At 34.7% G+C, this 19,156-nt stretch overlaps 1 protein-coding gene across 4 annotated transcripts in view; it reads right to left on the bottom strand.

Moving 5' to 3' along the window:
* wge (BAH domain and coiled-coil containing protein winged eye) overlaps window positions 1-19,156 on the bottom strand; it is a 335,305-nt gene that overhangs the window by 91,139 nt on the left and 225,010 nt on the right. For 3 of the 4 annotated variants that reach the window (XM_089638347.1, XM_089638346.1, XM_089638348.1), the window contains exon 3: window positions 103-195. The gene's annotated coding sequence lies outside the window, so the exon portion shown is untranslated. Of the gene's footprint in view, window positions 1-102; window positions 196-9,382; window positions 9,795-19,156 lie in introns of those variants that run through there. The other variant, XM_089638349.1, reaches the window with a different exon arrangement.

Genomic DNA, 19,156 nt, shown 5'->3' with positions numbered 1-19,156 from the left:
TCAGGCATTCTGATGATGACTGTGAAGGATTTACTCCAGGATCGCAGAAAGCATAAAGAGGAAATAATAATATTTATAAGTAGTAGTTAGTTGATTGTTTACCTTTGTGGTAGGCGTGCGTAGCGCTGCTGGCAACCCTGTGGGCGGCAGGCGCGGCGGGCGGGAACAGCGAGTACACGCCATACCGCCCACCTCCTGAAACACACAACCCAAAGTCAGTACAAAGAAGGATCAGGAGTTCATACCAAACATGGGATACAATATTAGACATAGTAGCATCTGGATAGGAGGCAAAACATACAAACATATTCAAGGGTTTTTATAAATATCAGGCAATCATAAATCATAGAAGATACTATTATTATTAAGATGGAACCGGAAAACTTCAAACCAAATTGGTAACCGAATAAAAATTGCTAGGTAGGTACAGTGCAATGAGATCAAATTTTGAATACGCAAATTCGATGGGAAATAGACGGAGAAAAAAGAGTATTGCTAATTTATAAAGAATCTCTTCCAATTATACGTAATCCAGTTAGAAACGGGATTGCTGGCTCTTAAGACGAATTAATTGATAGGTTTCCAGATAAACTTTTAGTAATATACTAATGTATTATCACGATGACGGAACAAGTGTTCATAAAAATCCGTATCAAAGGCAAAATGCAGGTGCATGAACAAGTGTTATGATGTATTACTAATTTAGCTAAAAGTTTATCTGCCTGTACAAAATATAAATAAATAAGAATTATATCATATTATGTACATTATAGCATCACGTTCATCAATAAAATGCATTGTACATATAGCTTTGTATTAGCGATCGACGAACCGGTAGATGCAATCTGTTGACATAAATTGATAACAGTGTGACTAGTCTATAGTTAATAATAACAGAAAACTATTATACAGGGTGTATCGGCACGTGCCCGACAAACTTTAACCAGCTTTTCCTTAGCATATTTGGAGTAAAAAATGTTATGGGCACTTTGCTGTCCGGTAACATTTTTTTCCAATTAAAAACAAAAAATGATAAAAAAAATCCACACTCCGTCACTGTCATTGGCATTGTTTCTCGTGTTCAACAGCTGTTATTAGCAAGTATGTCAAAAAGCGTGTTCGCTCTTTCATACACACTATATATATATAATAATAGCTAAAAATGAGACGAATGGTGCCATGCCATCTCGTTGTGATCGTAAAAGCGCGCTAATGTAGGTACGTACGTATATTATTATTCAACGAAACTCGAATAAAATATTTCCAGGTGGGTTTTCAAACTTTGACAAAGGATAAAACAGTGGTGACATGTGGTGAAAATATGAATAATAATTTTTTTATAAAAAAAAAATTTACCGGACAGCAAAGTGCCCATAACATTTTTTACTCCAAATGTGCTAAGGAATAGCTGGTTAAAGTTTGTCGGGTACGTGCCTATACACTCTGTATAATTGTACAGCGCCCTTGCGGTGATTTTGCACAAAAACGGCGCAATACAAATCATCCAAATATTATTATTATTATTAAACGCCTGCAACCCGTTTTTAACCAGATTACCAATAATTTAAAGAGATTTGTAATAAACTAGTTTTTTTTCTCCGTGTGGAATGGCAGTGTTGCAGTACTGCCGTGCATGTACACTGTACAGTGATGTTACACGCTTTGACTGACCGCAAATAGTAACGTTCTGACTTGGTTCTGACCGTATATCTTCGGTACTAATCTGTATTTTTTTTAAATTAGTCAACCTAAGCACCACATATTTTATCACTCCACCTTATTTGCATCATTATCATTGCTGAGATGTTTCTACATAAATGTATATTTCTCATATGAAATGTGAAGAGTCAAAATGATTGAAACGAGAAAATATCGGGATATTCAAAACAGGCCACTAAAACACCTCAAACCAATCATGTCAAGTAAAAAAAATTAAATTAAATTTTATTTTATTAATTTTTGTTTTTACACAATTTACTTATTTAAAATAATATATAGTAGATTTGCGACACGTTCCAGAGTGGAAGATACTCTCAGTATCGCCCTGGTGTAAGAACACCATTCAGAATTGAAACATTGCTTGAAAAGGCAATCAGATCTGAATAGCCGGGTACTTCTCTACCTTTCTCTTTCACATCTCCTTCCCTCTATCTTCTGCCTTATAATATACCCCAATTAGGTCCCTGTTGGGACTCTTGTGCGGTATTCACACAAAAAAAACACTTATACGATTTTCAATGGTGATTAATTGTTGATAATCGCGCATATAGATAAATCGGAGATACAACAACCTCACACAATAATTTAGCCCTCGGCATATGAATCGTAATCATTGCATCACTAATAACAACAACAAATAATATTTAAATACATCATCTGTAAGCAAGATGGTATACGACGCTCGAGGCTAAAGAAAAAAGTCGGCGGGTGACGTCAGGGGGCCCATCAGTGAACCAAATTGGCACTCGAATTTGGCTGGGTCAAAAATGTCAATTAGCTAACGCCGGGCGTAAGAGGAATTTGCTTTGCTTATTGATGGAGCAAGAGTTATGCGACTGGGATAGGTTAGGTTCGGTTAGGTTATGAGTGTAATTTGTAGTAAATTAGGCACCTTCCAAATAAACAAATGAATCACGACAGCGCAGCGCCCCTGTCACCTCATACCGCCCCCTGCTGCTCCACCGCCCCCCACCCGGGACTGCAAATATCAGCTCCTGAGGTCCTGCTATCAGAGCAGGAACCGAGTGCAGTTCAAAGTAAAGTGAAAATCGCATTCTGTCTGCGCTGCGGTGCAACGCTGCACTCGCCGCCCGTAGCCAGTGGTGGACAACGTTTAAATAAAAGAAGAATGCAATTTTTATTCTGAAAAATTTAAATTAAGAACTTTTTTAACCCTTGCAGGTCCAATGTCGCGAATTTAGAGACAAACAAATTTGTAAAGACGATTGCATGTCTCGCACTCCGCGACACAGTATCTAGTTTATTTTTTCCCCTCAATTACAAATTGACCAGCTAACCAACGTGTAGTACATGAAAAAGAAACATTATTTCAATATTAAAAAATTTTAAAAAAGATTATGGCAACTGAAAATGAATTAAAAACCCCTAGAAGTATGATCTGCACCTTATTAAATGATAAATTTACTGTTATTCAAAACCTTTTGACTCCAAGGCCTCAGATAAGTCGATAAATTTGATTTTATATTAGTTAGAATTTCGATATTTTAAAATGTTTGATCGATTTCACCTGAATTAAAATAAAATTGACCTTACTTCGGGCACACCGACATGTCCGCAATACACTGCTATCGGTTTATGTCTTCATATTAACTATTAGGTAGGTACGCCATTAGTACACCGTTTTCATATTTAGCTCATAGTTGGTGGACGGGGTAGTCTCTCTCGCTGCAGCAGCTGGTACAGTTCCTTCGCTACCTAGGATTCTTGCAGCAGAGTCTCCATCTTCTGTCTTCGTCGAGCGTCACAGCGGTGCTGCCAAGGTTTGTTGTCTATGTGAGGATGTTGTGTCAGCGCTCTTTATTGGCAGCAGACACATGTCAGCGCTATATTGGCGGCAGACACATGCCTGAACGGATGACGAACCTCGTGCTGGCTCAGTAGGTCTAAATAACAAATGTAGATCCTAGGAAATAAATTGTAAAGAGCCCTTGAGGTGATTTTTCACAAAAACGGCGCTCTACAAATTATCCAATTATTATTTAATATTATTATTATTATTGACGAAAAGCGAAAATAAAATTATTTTTATTAACACGTGTTCCGACGTCCCGTTAATACATTCCTTTATGCTAAAAGTTTAACATGAAACTTATCAATTCATTCGTTTAGGGCATGCAGTCCCGTTTTTAACCTTATTATGAATAATTTGAAAAGATTTTTATTAAATTTACAACGTTTTATATCAGTAAGTTTTCTCCGTGTAGCTGTCATAACTAGCAGCTAGAGCCCGTGGACTAATAGGGATTGGTTATTTATTTTGATTAATTTATTTTATTTTCCGGTGGACGGTGTTAATTCAATCTGGCATTTATGATAGGTACGTATACATATTCGAGCCGAACTGCCAAAATGAACCATAACTTATGAGAAAGGAACAAAGCAACTGCAAAAGGCACGAAACGCCGCTTTCAGTTGCTTCGTTCCTTTCCCGTAATTCGTGGCTCGGTGCGCGTTTAGGTTCGCACATTTATACGTACAATTACATAAGAGCTGTCTGGTCATCCGAAGTAAAAAAATAAGGTATACAAATGGTAATAAAAGTAAATTAATCTAACTATAATTTTTAAGCTATTTAGGTAATTTTATAAAAAAATTCTCCAATCCTAAAATTGAAAATATAAATATTTAAAATAGATATTAACTCTAGTAAGTTACGCGGTGTCCGGAAACTCATATTATAAGCGGAAAACTGGCGAATCTGCATCACGTTTGGAGTCAATTTTGTGGTGAAGAATTTTTTTTGTTTGGGTTCTCTGTGGTGTAGTTTCACCCGTTTCCCATTTGTTCGACTTCAACTTCTACTTCTAGTTTCTGGACACCGTGTATTTGTACAGCGCCCGATTTTTTCACAAAAACGTCACTAAAAAAATCTTAACCCGCTCAGAATATTAACTGGATTTTGATCGAAGATGTTTACTCTACAGAAATCTGTACGAAATATATTCTAACTGGGAGAGGGATTTTTAGTTACATTATATAACCGAATATATTTGTTATAATATTATGCAAATTCGTTCATGTGTCCGGCCTATTTAATTGAATAAGCCCATATAAAGTTGATGAGCCCATATGCTTAAGTTGGAAAGGCCCGTATACATCGGATAGACCCATACACTCCAGAAAGATCGAGTGTTACAGAGCATCAAACAAGTGGTGCATCTCCCGAGAGTAATAGGCGTTTACACGATGCTTTTTTCATCCAGTTTTCATATGGATTCAGGATGAAAAAAAGATCACTAATTTGGTACCGTTTTCGTACAGTTTAAGATGGCGGACTTTATTTGATATCTGTCGTCTGTCATTGTACATAACTATATTATGTGGAAACGTTGCATGTTTATTTCGTTTAACATTTAAAATTTTGATTAAAAAAATACTATAATATGTGTTTATTGGTGATTGTGAACGTGTATTACTGTTCAGTATTGTGATTTTTTGAATGATTTGTAGACAGCAACGGAACAGCCAAAAAATTGTTTTATTCAAGGTGTTGGCATTTTTTTACGATTTAGTACGGTCCATCAATATTATTTCTGGTCTATTAGATACTGAAAATCGTGGTGGAATTCCATTATAATAATTATTCAAAACTTTGTTGTCTTCACTTTAAGTATTAAATTTGAACTTCTTTTATATACACCCCTGATACCCCAAAAATATTAATATTATATACCTACAATAGTTTAACCCATCGGCATACTAATTTTTATTTGTGACATCTGTGCATACTTGAGAAGGATTATTATTGTGCAGTATTTCACCCCATATTTCCTCAAATTAAACTTTTTTTATGCTTTTATATAGATTATAATTTTTATTGTGAACTATCTAAGTATGCGGTAAAGGTTTTAGTCGCCCTAATGGAGTGGGCAATATGCCGATAGGAAAAAAGTGCAGCCCCCCAATCTTGGCGGCTGGTATGCCGATTTTTTACCAGTCTGAAGATGATAAAGATAAAAATAATAATTTTTAAAGTTGATAATTCTTTTAATAAACCATGGCAAGTTTAATGAAACTGAATGAAATTGCGAGAAAATAATGATCGTGAAAAGTAAAGATTTTTCATATGGGTTCCGATATAGTCCACACGGGAATCGGTTTGAAAAAAAGCATCGTGTAAAACGGCTATAAGTAAGAACGGTAAGCGTGAGTGAATAAATCAGAATATATTCGGTACCTCGGTGCTCGGTGCGTACATGTGTGTAATTGCAGCTTTAATTGACACCGTCTGCCGGAGCCCCGCGGCGCGCAATGGAACCAAGTCGGACTCCATTTCAGTGCGGTAGGTAATTGGGATAGGTAGGAGCGATGGTAGGAAGAGGTAGGCACTGTAGGCTGGCTGTAGGCGGTAGGCAGGGGTCCGAGGCACAAACTGGTTTATTGCATTGTACAACGCCCATCCCGGTTAAGGCACTAATGGGGAATTAACTGAAATCACTTTGGCGTCTAGACGGTTTCACTTTATTTGGGGAGTTTCATCGGAGGCGGTGCGATCAGCGTGAAGGAAAGTGGAAGCTGGCACAGGTTAAAGGAGACATGAATTTGACGACGAAAACTTGGAAGTTTGCGAAAAAGAAAATAGTGCCAAAATGCGCGCAAAGTAACTATTTTGATGTGAAACTATGTATTTATACCAATTTAAATAAATAAGTTGAAATAATCTTATTATTGAAATATTAAAATTATGAATGCTAAATTTTTTTTTTCAATAGCTCACTCGACGTTTTTTGTAACTAAAATTACTGATAACGAAAAAAGGTAAAAACACACGCATTTTATTTGACAGATGTATTAGAAACGTTATTTTCATCTCACTTCATTGTAGTTACACAACATTTTTTTTTTAAATTCACAAAATCAAAATACATAATTATTTTTCAAATTGCGGTCGGAAACTTTAGCTTCATAAAAATGCACATTGTAATTCTTCTGTGCTTAACTTCTATTTGAATATAAAGCGTGGTGTTTTCTCTTTCTAACACCATTTAGATCATATTTATCACCATGACAAAAGGGGAGACACAACGATTTCTATGAGACAATATGAGTTGTTCCCAAAAGCGAACAAATAAGCCTGAGGGGTTAACGTTACATAAATGAGGACAATATTAGAAAGTAATACCACAAAATAAATAAATTTAAAATAGAAATAGCCATAATCTAATAATTTTAACAATGGAAACTACAAAATGACTAAGGGGCAGAACAGATTATAAAAATAACGACAAATTATTGAATAAACTAGAATAATATAACAAGAGATACAGAGCAGAAACGAAAGCATAATAATTTATTGATATGCAAGATTTATCGAAACTCCTCTACGAAGGGTTTAAAGAAATTGCAATGCAAATTGCAATTTCTATATACGGCATGGATTCAAGAAGCATGATAATAAATAAGCAAATATACCAACCGAAGATATGCAATACGTCACTTCCATAGCTATGCAGCAACAACTATGAATACTAATATGACATAAAATGAACGCCGAAGATATGTACATAACTAAAGCCCAGTTGCTTCGCAGAAATTCAAATGTAATGTTACATAAAGGATTTGTAACAAGGTGTGTGGGTGTATGTATGTACTTATTTTATATCTGTGGTTGAATCACAAAACCCGAGGAGTTCAAATCGAAGCAGGATTAATTCCTTGTTCAATAGCTCAGAAGCCTAGGAGTGGGCATCCTTTTGGCTGGTGACCGATGGATCCGCTCGTCATCATTGAATTTAACAAACTAAAGTCTTCATCCTTGTACGAGGAGACAAGATTGACAAGGCGATTCTAGAACTGACAAGAAGATTATTTGTTGCATTTCAAGATATGAGTTGCTGCCACTAGCTGTCTTCAACCACGTTGCAAATATACTTAATAAGCAAGCCGAAAATATTTTTTTTTGTATGAACCTCTTTGTGACAGACAGTTTAATTTAGGATGCAATTTTTATTGAATATAATTCTTAAACGCGTAACCTATCTTTCTGTTTTACAAAAAAACCCTACTTTACAGAGCATTTGTTTGTATTAAAAAAATCAATTTGATTAATTGCTGCCCCTAATCCCGCGACAACAGCGCCATTCTGCTCCATTCTGTTTTTTTTTTACATTTTAAAGGTCCCAGTTAAAGGCCGATTCTAGATATGTTTCAGCTTTCTATAAAACTGTAATATGCTGACAAGCTTAACAACATTATAGTTGTCCTCTTCTGCTGATCACAACTTGTTCAAAAGCTGAAACGGACTTCGTATCGGCATTTATCGGAAACCTTTCAACTGTCAAAAAAACAAAATGGAGTTGAATGGCTATTTTATGACTTGAATTTCTGCGAATCAACTAGGCCTAAGTAAAGTCGTCTTCTATGGAGACGCTGACGATGCTTTAAAAATAGATAGAAAAATTAACGCCTTTCGATGAAAAGTTGGTAGAGCAGACCCAGTGACGAGACAAATTCACACTGGAGGCAAAAAAACTACAACGATCTGGTACATGATCCAGCAGCTGTATAAACATGTTTAAGACAATGGTAGCGCAAGTGTCCAGCTGCTAACCCTGTACAAATGTCAAGTACGTCCAACAATTGAACTTGGGAGCCACCTTTGGGCTGGAGCCCCAAAATACCTGATAAACCAACTTCATTCTGCGCGGTGGGCCGTTCGTCTGATTGACAATCCGATGTTAACAGATCGATTGCCATCTTTAAAGACTTTCGAAATGTAGGCATGATATGTATGCTGAGTCTGTTCTACAGGTATCTCAATGGAGCCTGCTCGAAAGAGCTGACACGAGTGAAATACCCGTTCGCAGATTTTTTCCTTTTCATATAATCTCTCTTTTAATATAAAGCCTCTTCAAAGCCAGAATTATTAAATCCCTTCCTACATCACCTACCTATTACAGTTCCCATGTGTTTACACTGTGCATACAGGGGCGCTCTTCTGAAGTGTAACATTAACAAAATAAGAAAACTACAAAAAATAATAATATTTGAAGTTTAATAGTCAAAAATATTTCACCAACAAATGTAGACATAACATGTCTCGACGCCATCTAGAGGGAAATTTACAACTAACAAAGCCTTTCCTACAAAATAAAGTTGGTTGTTTACAGGTGAAAAAATATAATAAGCAGTAATTGTTGATTCAAGTACTAGTACATATTGAATTATTTGGCGTGTTGGAAATACGCTGACGTAACTCAGTGGTCTCAGAGCACCTGACCGGACATCAGAAGGCGCGGGTTCAATTCCCGTCGGCGGCACTCGGGAGATATTTTCAATTTGTATGGATATTTCAAGCGACTAATTATTTATTACAAAAAATAGGTCTTCTATGGAGACTGAAGATGCACTAGAAGCAAATCTGAACACCTTCCATGAAAGCATATCAAAGGCAAAGTCGTGGTACCTGATGAGACACGATTGATAGTAGAGGAAAGCTTTTTGTATTAGCTAAACATCTGAAAAAAAACTACAAAGGTCAGGAGCAATTTCCAGCAGTTTCGTCTAAAGATGTCTAAGACAATAGTAGCAGAGCAAATCTACAAATAAAAGCGTCCTAGAGATCTGAAGCATTGATCATGATGCAATGATGGCTGACTACAGTGGCAGAGGCCTGTTGGCTACTTGTTGGCTTGCTACTGACCGTCAGGGGAGATGGGCGGGCCCGGGGGCGGCGGCAACCAGGGCTGGCGGCCCGGAGGGCGGGGCCCCAAGCCGCCCGCACCTGCAACACAACACAACACCAACTGTCAACAGGAGAAAACAACACAATCTGCACTTTGCACTTTGCTCTCTGAACTCTGCTCTTACCGTGATTAAGAGGCTTAATTGAATACCAGCTTCTGGGATAGGTGAAGTTAGGAAGATTGGCCATTTTTTCCAAACTTTGTGCATTGCATTTTTTACATATCCCACTATTTTGGTTGGATTTTTCATAGTTATGAATTATAGAATATTACAAAGTTATATAATGTTAACATGCACATTTTCAAATTTACTTTATTTAGTCAGTTAAATACAAATGTCGAACATGTAGGTGTATATTTTTAATTAATTATTGGGATCAATGAAACCAAGCCCGGTGAAGAAATAAATTTTAGGTGCATAAAATAAATTTTATAGCGTTTTAAATAATATATTTTTGGAAATTATTTTAAGAAGTTTTTACGTGATATTATTTAGTCAATGGGTACAGTGATATATAATTCGTCAGTTCGTGGCCACATTTTTATTACTTTTTTAGGGGCTTTTACATAGGAATACTTTATAAAATCATAAACAATTATAGGGATACAGTTTTTTTAAATTATTCTTTCACGTAACTGAACTACTCCAGCAACAATCTTTTGCATTTATTAAGTGTTAAATTGAAGAATTCATATTATTACCCTCCATTAATATTCTGGGAAAATATTAGTATATATTCTGGTAGATAGTTCCAGAATTTCTGGACTGAAAAAATATCCTGACTTCTAATAATCTGGTAAACATAAAAACAAAACGTAAAAGTAACGGAATGTAAGGCCTTAAAATGATAAAAATGTATACAAACTTTGGCGAAAATTATCGATTACAGAAATTCATATCAAGTAAGTAAACTAAACATTACTGTCAAAATCATACAAATTCTTATAAATGCATTTAGCTATTACGTTCTTATTGAACAAACAATAAGGTGTCATGTCTATTTTTTACAATATTTCAACTCTCCACAGATCCTACAAACTTTATAGTTAAGATAACGGTCATATTAATTCACTTACGATATTTCAATTATCCCATGAAACACTAGCAAAATAAATGACGCCTCGTTTTATCATACCTATGGTGGAAATTTAATGCTAGACAGTGAAAATAGGATTCCCTGAAACGGTACTCTAGAACTGAATTACATACTATCCTTTACGTAGCCTTCAGATTCTTTTCAAAACTATAAATCACAAATACTAATTTCGATTTTGGGTCTATCTGTGTAACTTTGGTTACAATGGAAGTGATGCGTCGAGAATTGATACAAGCAAGTACCTATCTATAATATAATCTTTTTTACCAAAAAAGTATTTGAATTCTATGTTTGGAATTTGTATTTTTTGTCTAAATTTCTTAGGGTTAATCTTGACAAGTAAAATAACATTTCGTAAATTTTCGAGATGAGCGCTTTTTAGCTAACACTCAATAAATGATCAATTCTACAATTATAATATTACATGATATGGTAAAGAACCAAGTACGCCACTGCTACATTGGTAGTAAAATACTACTACGGCTAATTAGATATCTCTGTGGGTCAATGACCCCGTTAATTTTACCGTCGTGCATAAAAACCGGCGGCTCAGAAAAACTAACGAGAATCGGTGTCAAATTAATAAGGTGTCAAAATTCACGAATTACCCAAAAATATTCCACCACGACCCTTGACCGCAATACTCGTAAATAACCATTTTAAATGGTACCTTTCTATTCACAGCAAATTCACAAAAAACACAAGAGTCACGTAATTGCTAAACCTAACATAAAACTAGGCAATAACTGCTTTAGTTTATTGGCAATGCTTTTACGAGTATAGATAGCGACCACTGCTGTAAGAATTTATATTTTCTTGAAATTCTCTAGCCACCCCCCCCTCCATGATTTTTTTTATTTTCTGGGGACAAATTTTATTTTTTTGAAATTCTCTAGCTACCCCCCCCTCCCACGAAATTTTTATTTTCACGTAAAAACATCAATTTTAAACATGTCCCACCTAACAGCAAATTCGGCTACTTTACGCTACCTTATGTATGAGAAACGGCGATATTAGGTCAAGATCCGTTGGCAACACTGAATTACTGAACGGAAATTTCCGAACGTTTGCGTCGGCACAACCAAAATGTATGCAAGAGCTGCGTTCCACATGACGTCATTAGATTTTTTCCATTCGGTTTCTCCGAACGCGCCGGCTCGCATTCGGAACGTGCGTAAGGAATTTGTTCCGTTTGGAACTAAAACGAACGTGTGCGGCAGTTAATGTATTTTCTACTATTCCGTGCATTCGGATGTCCGAATACGGAAAACGAATTCGGAAATCGAATACGGAAAACGTATGTATGCGGCCAGCCAAAAACACACGGAAAAGGAGGGGATTTATTTAACCCTCCAGGCTAATTTGTTCGCTGTTGGGAACAACTCAAATGGTCTCACAGAAACCGTTGTGTCTCCCTTATTTTTGTGGTGAGAAATATGATCTAAATGGTGTTAGAAAGATAATACACCACGCTTTATATTAAAATCTAGAAGTTAATGACATAAGAATTATATTGTGTACCTTTATGAAACCAACGGTTCCGACCGCAATTTCAACAAAACTTATAATAATTTGTGATTTTTTTATTAATTATATTTATATTAAACGACAAAAAAGTAAGGTGAAGTCAACGTTTGTAATACATTTGTCTAATAAAATAAGTGTGTGTTTTGTATATATTTTCTTTACCAGTAATTTTAGTCACAAAAAACGTAGTGTGCCATTTTAATATTTTTAATGTTTTCATTCAAAATTTAATATTTAAAAAAAATATTTGTTTATATTTAAAAATAATATTTGACACCTTTCAAAAACAGTTTTCAGTTTTTGGATATGTCCAGAAATATTTCATTTATATAGATTATATTGCAAAGCACAAATATTCTGACCTTCTGAAAGAATATGCCTGAGGCCTGAGGAGTTAAATACCGTGTTTGAAGTTAGTCATGCTAATTTCAGTTGTCTGTGATGTGCAATATTCCCACGTGAAATAAGAAGAAAAAAATAAGTGTATTTTTAAAATTGGAACTTATTGTGTGAAGAGTAATTCCGACAAGCGATAAAGTAGTACATACTAATATACTATTCTAAATTTAATACATTACATTCATCATTTATTCATTATCACTCTTACATATTATTTGTATTTAATATCAAATGTACGTGTGTGTATGTATGTATGTATGCATGTATGTATGCGTATGTATGTATGCAACTATGTATATGTATATGTGTACGTATGTATTTATATGTGTATATGCATGGGTATGTATACAGGGTGTATCGGCACTAACCCGACAAACTTTAACCAGCTATTCCTTAGCACATTTGGAGTAAAAAATGTTATGGGCACTTTGCTGTCCGGTAGCATTTTTTTTTCAATTAAAAACAAAAAAAAATGAAATTTCCACACTACATCACTGTCATTGGCATTGCGTTTCGTGTTCAAGAGCTGTTATAAGCAAGTATGTCAAAAAGCGTATTCGCTCTTTCGCACACACTAAATAATAATAGTTAAAAATGAAACGAATGGTGCCGTGCTATTTCGTTGTGACTGTAAACGTGCGCCAATATAGGTACACACGTGCATTATTCAACGGAATTCGAATAAAATATTTGCCAGATGGGTTTTCAAACTTTGTCAAAGGGTAAAACAGTGGTGACATGTGGTGAAAATATGAATAATAATTTTTTTATAAAAAAAAAACGTTACCGGACAGCAAAGTGCACATAAGATTTTTTACTCCAAATATGCTAAGGAATAGCTGGTTAAAGTTTGTCGGGTACGTGCCGATACACCCTGTATATATGTATGTATGTGTTTATACGTGTATATATATATATATACATTTTCTCTTATTATTTCCTTGTTTTTAACATTTCTTTGTTTTTAACCTTTCTTTGTTTTCTTTGTTTGTTTATTGCTTTTTAACCTTCTTTATCTTTATTGCATGATGTGAACATTGGTTATTGGGTTGTAACCACAGACATAGGAATTAATAGACGAGAAGATAATGGCGAGGGGTAAAATCAACTGTTGAAGAACGAAGGGAGTAAGGCTGACTGTGATTCGTCAATAAATCAATCTGACAGTAAATAGGCATCTCGCATTATAATATCACCATTTACTTCTTAAAGGTAAAACCTGCTTTTGAATGAATAGACATTTTTACATGGGAGCGCAAATTACTCGCCACGTTATGAACAAATTTGCGAAGTCCAAATTCGGCAAAAAAATTCGGTTGTATTTTCAGAGTCGAATATTTCGTTTAAGTATTTAGTTAAGACACTTTTATAAATGTTCATAATTTACTTCCCAGCAACCAACCAGCTTTGTGTTTCGCGTCCAGACGTTTCTCGATGTGATAGTATATGTTTCTAAAACTGATCTATATTATACGATGTGAATATGCTTAAAATAAAGTAAAATAATGCATATATATGGAATGTAATACGACAATTGGGTTTATTCTCTTTTTCACATCTATTTTTACAAGTTTTCATAGTACAAGTCAACATTTTGCCGTGTTATTTCGTAAAATGAACCGATGATGCCTCGACCATAGTTCGCACAAGAATGATGACGTCACGTTTTCAAATTTCACTTGAGGCCATACGCGAGCACAGCCGGCTCCAATGGAACCGGTATGGGGAGTGGGGATAATACGCTTTTAATCACTTAGGGCAGGTCTACTAATATTCATATGTCTATGGTTGTAACCTAATTCTTTTACTTATTTTTTCTCTCTCTCTATGCATGTTATGTTATAAACCTGTTAATGTTCCTAATAAAATAAAAATAAAATAAATAAAAAATAAAAATAAAATAAAAAAATATATACCAATAACATAAAATTTTAACTAACTAACTAACTAACTAACCATCACGCCGTTTCCCCGCAGGGGTAGGCAGAGAGGACGGACCGCCAAACAACTCGGTCTTGGCACACACTCCTTGCCTCATTCACATTCATACATCGTCTCATACATACTCTTCTATTATTCTGACTCTTGACATGGCCCGACTCGAGTATCTGATTCACTTGATCGTGCCATGTCTTCCTCGGGCGTCCCCGACTTCTGCTACCATTCACATTTGCATCATATATCCTCCTTACACTCCTATCTTCGCTCATTCGCTCTACATGCCCAAACCATCTAAAATTTTAACCAAAAATTATTTTAATTGTCTCTTTTTAAATTCGAATTATAATATCTGATGATTTTTCACGGGCCTGCGCTAGTTGATGAATAAAATTGATCATTATTGAAGCGATATTTTACTATCAATTGACAGGCAAAAAAAAAAATTTGAAAAAAGGCTCATGAACCTTTCATTTTAACCGTGCCACTGCCACTGCTCTTAAATCTATCGTACAACCCGTACACCTGTTTTATTCTAAGCCATCTTGCCCTTTGGATATAATTTAAGATGTAAAAAATTCAATATACCTAATTATAGAAAGCACCCAAGAATGAAATGCTTTTTAATAGAGAGGAAAAAACGTTCTCCGCAGCTGAATAAGGGCCGATTAAACCAGCTAAGGTAAAATCACATGCGCGACAAATCGCTGTTCTCGAGATTCTCCGTTTTGTGATTTGCCTACATACAGTATTTTTAAGTTTCACCTGCTAAGCGTCATTTAATACATTCATTATTCTAGTATCTAAGGTATTATCTATCTATATTTGTGTCTCTATGGCGTTGGCACTGCAGTTTTTTCTTACCGATATGGATATCCGGCAGCTGGCTAGCGGCTGCTTCTAAGTTTCATTATAATATCAGGTCTTAATGGATATAAGATGATTTTTGTGCTCAAAGATAACAAAGCCGCCTAAAAGAACCTGCGATTTTGGAATCATCTCTACTATTATTATTGTTAATCCAGTTAAAAACGAGATTGCAGGCCGTTTTTTGATTTTTTTTTGTGAATTCGTGATATATCGGAACACGTGTTCATGAACCTGCGTTTGCCTTGACAATACACAATGACGAAATGCGTAATTTTTTTATGAACACGTGTTTCGACATCGTGATAATAAATTCGTATTTCATTGAACTTTTATTAGTAAATTTATAAAATTCACTCATTAAGGGCTTGCAATCATGTTGAATGTGAAACCGGATCACGAATAATTTGGAGAGAATCTTAATAAATTAGCAATATTTTATATCAGTAAGTTTTCTCCGTGTACTTGTGCCCATTTTAACGTGAACGACACCTGTAAGTGCGCATGGAGCAAACAATCACGTTATAATGTGATGACACTTAATCAGCGAGAAGCGACGAATGAGGTGATGATTGCGGTGTTGATGTTCCCTGGTGATGTGGCATCGCAGTTCAAGTGCCTATCACCTGTCTCCTTACACGCCCTGGGCTTTGAGAGCAATCGCTTACTTCAGAATGGGCTTTTTTATTGTAAACTATATTCAAATTTAGCCTTCGTTTTTTATCTCAAGTACAGGGTGCGTTTTATGTTCCGGCTCTTTTTTAAATAACTTTTAAATGATATACAATTTTATATTTTATATGATGTCGGTCAAGTGGCTGTCTTAAAATAATTTCAGAATGGATTTATGTGGAGTATTGCTCACTCAGTACTGGATTCCCCATAATATTTTATAAGGGTAGAGAGGGGGGTTGAAGATAATTCCACGCAAATTTCTTTATTCACAAGATTATTTCGTTATATTTATTAGGATAAGCGCAGCTTACAACACGCGTTCAGATATATTCTGAATTTACTGATATTTTGTTGTGAAATGGGGTGATATCACATTTTAACAAATCAGCAGAACTCATTTTTCTCCGTATTCTAAGTGTGTTAACTGTATCTAATTGTCAAAATAGATAGAAAAGATCAATACCCATAATAATTTAAAACCTAAGCTGTTACTAGATTCAACTTTCCTCGAATAAAAGTATTACGATAGGTTCGTTGAAGCAAGAAAAGAAATGTTAATTTAACGTCTTCCCAATAGAGAAACGGCTTATTTTTTTATTTGCTTCTAGATCCGAAAGATTGTCATGTGCTGAAGAAGATAGGAAGACCACACTGTAAAACCAGCAGAACATTATACGAATATATTATATAGGCGACAAACTAAACAATTAAAGCCAGCAATGGACACCGAAGTTTCCATTGATATCGACCGAGCCAATTATATTTAGATCGTAAAGACTGGTTTTTGCGGGAAAATTCCACAACGGAAAAGTAATTTCAAAAACCTGGTTTCAACTTTACAATATTCAAACCAGTACCTACCTACGAATAACGAGTATTTTTACCACGACTGGGTCTCATTATCTGATCGGATTTGAACGAAAACGTATTATGCCGTGTTGAATTTTTAACCCCCCCGGTTTTATTGTTCAAGATCCGTAATGTGATACTTTTTACGGTAATACGACAAAAGATTCCCACTGCTCTGAATCAGCGGAACTATGTCAACCATATGGAAAGTGATAGAGCAGGAAAAATGCACAAATGTAAAAATGTAGAAGTACCCAAAACGTAGTTAATTAAATAGGTATTGCGACCTATATACGAAACATAATCAGCCTTACTAATAAAAAAAACACTTACGATTGGGAATAAACGGTATTTTAGTTACACATTGAATAAAGACTGTACAAGCTCTGTTTTGAATTCTTACTAATAAAAATAGTCTTTAACCGTGCTGCGAAAGAACTGGCAACGTCGCATTGTGGCAGATTCTGCCACATCTATACACTTCTATTATTTTTTATCGACTGTTACTGCATGAATTTAATAAGAATTCCATGACAGTGCTAGGCAAATAAAAACCAAAGAAATCAACTTTTTTTTTTTATTTTGCAAGCAATGAATCCATTTTTTTGGTTATTCTCTGGGAACTTTAAAAAAATACTATATAAACGAGATAAAAAGTGATGTGCTTTGCAGATTCCCCAAATAAAAAAGAATGTGTTTTGTAAATTTCGTATTCTGGAAAATTTCCAAAAAGTCCCTTTTATTTTATTTTGTGGATGTTCAGGCATAAAGGCCTTCAGGGCCTCCTGTGTGGAGTTAATAAAAAACATTATTTTTTTTCCGAACATTTTATAAATAATTTAATTTGCCACATTATACAATAAAATCATAACCGAAAATGGGTTCGTAAGTAGGAGATTTTGAACCTTAAAGCAGTATTCATAGGCCTTATACATTATTTTTTTCTGGGCTTTTAAAAAGACGTATTCTACTCGCAGTATTTAATTAAAGCATCTGAAACATTTCCAGCCAACCAAATTTTCAAACCAAATACACATGATTTTGAATTACTACGTAGTGCACCGCCTTAAATTTTTTCATGTTTGAAATTAAAATATTCAAAATTTATAAATATTAATGTATACTTCAATTATTAAAATCCAAAAAGTAATTTTATCTTGTTTCTAAAATAGTATTTGTTTTTACGAAATTTTCTAAAATAAGATTTTTTTCAATGCCGATAAATCGGCGTTTATTGATATACAATTCTTACAGTTTCATACAAAAAAGAGATTAACATTATTAGAGTTACCATAATAATTTAATTGTATGTTTTACATTACCTACCTCACTAGGTGTGATCTGCTAAGGTAGGTGACAGCAATGTACAGTAAACATATTTCATTGCCATGTTATTGACAGAAAATTAGGAAATGTTAAATTTAGTAGTGTCTAAAAGAAGATGAAAAACGGTACGTTTGTAAACACCTGGTTAAAAATTAAACGATAAGGTTTTATAAAAAGAAATAAGGTTATAAAATAGAAATTAAAATGCAAGACATATAAGCAATGCAAAAAATAACAAGTTCTAAGCTGTTAATTTAATTAATACCTCCCTAATTGAGAATAAATTGTGTTTAGGGGGGATTATATAGCACATTTGAAATACATTGGAAATATTCCGAAATTCCAACTAATTAAATAACTAACCATCACGCCGTTTCTCCGCAGGGGTAGGCAGAGAGGATGGACCGCCAAACAACTCGGTCTTGGCACACACTTCTTGCTTCATTCACATTCATACATCGTCTCATACATACTCTATTATTCTGACTCTTGGCATGGCAGGACTCGAGTATCTGATTTACTAGATCGTGCCATGTCTTCCTCCGAAATTCTATGACTAATTTCAAAGTTTACCTACACAACAAATAAACTAGCCTCTTTTTATGGCTCTTAAATACCACTTTAGTCAATTTTAGTTTATTGAGAAAGTTTTTTACATATACAGTTGTTTATCGATTGTATAAAATTTACATTTACATTTATTAGTAAGGCTGAATATGTTTAGAAATTTCAAGATTTAGATTGGTGATCTCAAGTATCAAGCAATCGGCTAAGTCGTACTTCTTTTATTATCAAAATTAAAACTATAAACAAACGTCATATCCCCACTAAGGTATTACACAAGGTTTTGATATTATATCGTTATTAAATTATTATTTTCATTTACAGTGTGTATCGAATCTTTGACAAGTATAATATTATAAACCGAGGTATTATTTATGTAGGTACCTATTTATATATAATATAACTTTAATGTTTATCCACGAAGTCAGATAAACACTGAACCATTTTTTTGTTCATTTAAAAGCAATCACAGAACCTTTTGCAGGCGTT

This window comes from Hesperophylax consimilis, chromosome 12 (genome assembly GCF_061612785.1).
Source record: "Hesperophylax consimilis isolate HC1 chromosome 12, BYU_Hcon_1.0, whole genome shotgun sequence".
Taxonomy (NCBI): domain Eukaryota; kingdom Metazoa; phylum Arthropoda; class Insecta; order Trichoptera; family Limnephilidae; genus Hesperophylax; species Hesperophylax consimilis.
Note: the sequence above shows the minus strand (reverse complement) of the source record. Positions and strands in the feature narration are given on the sequence as shown.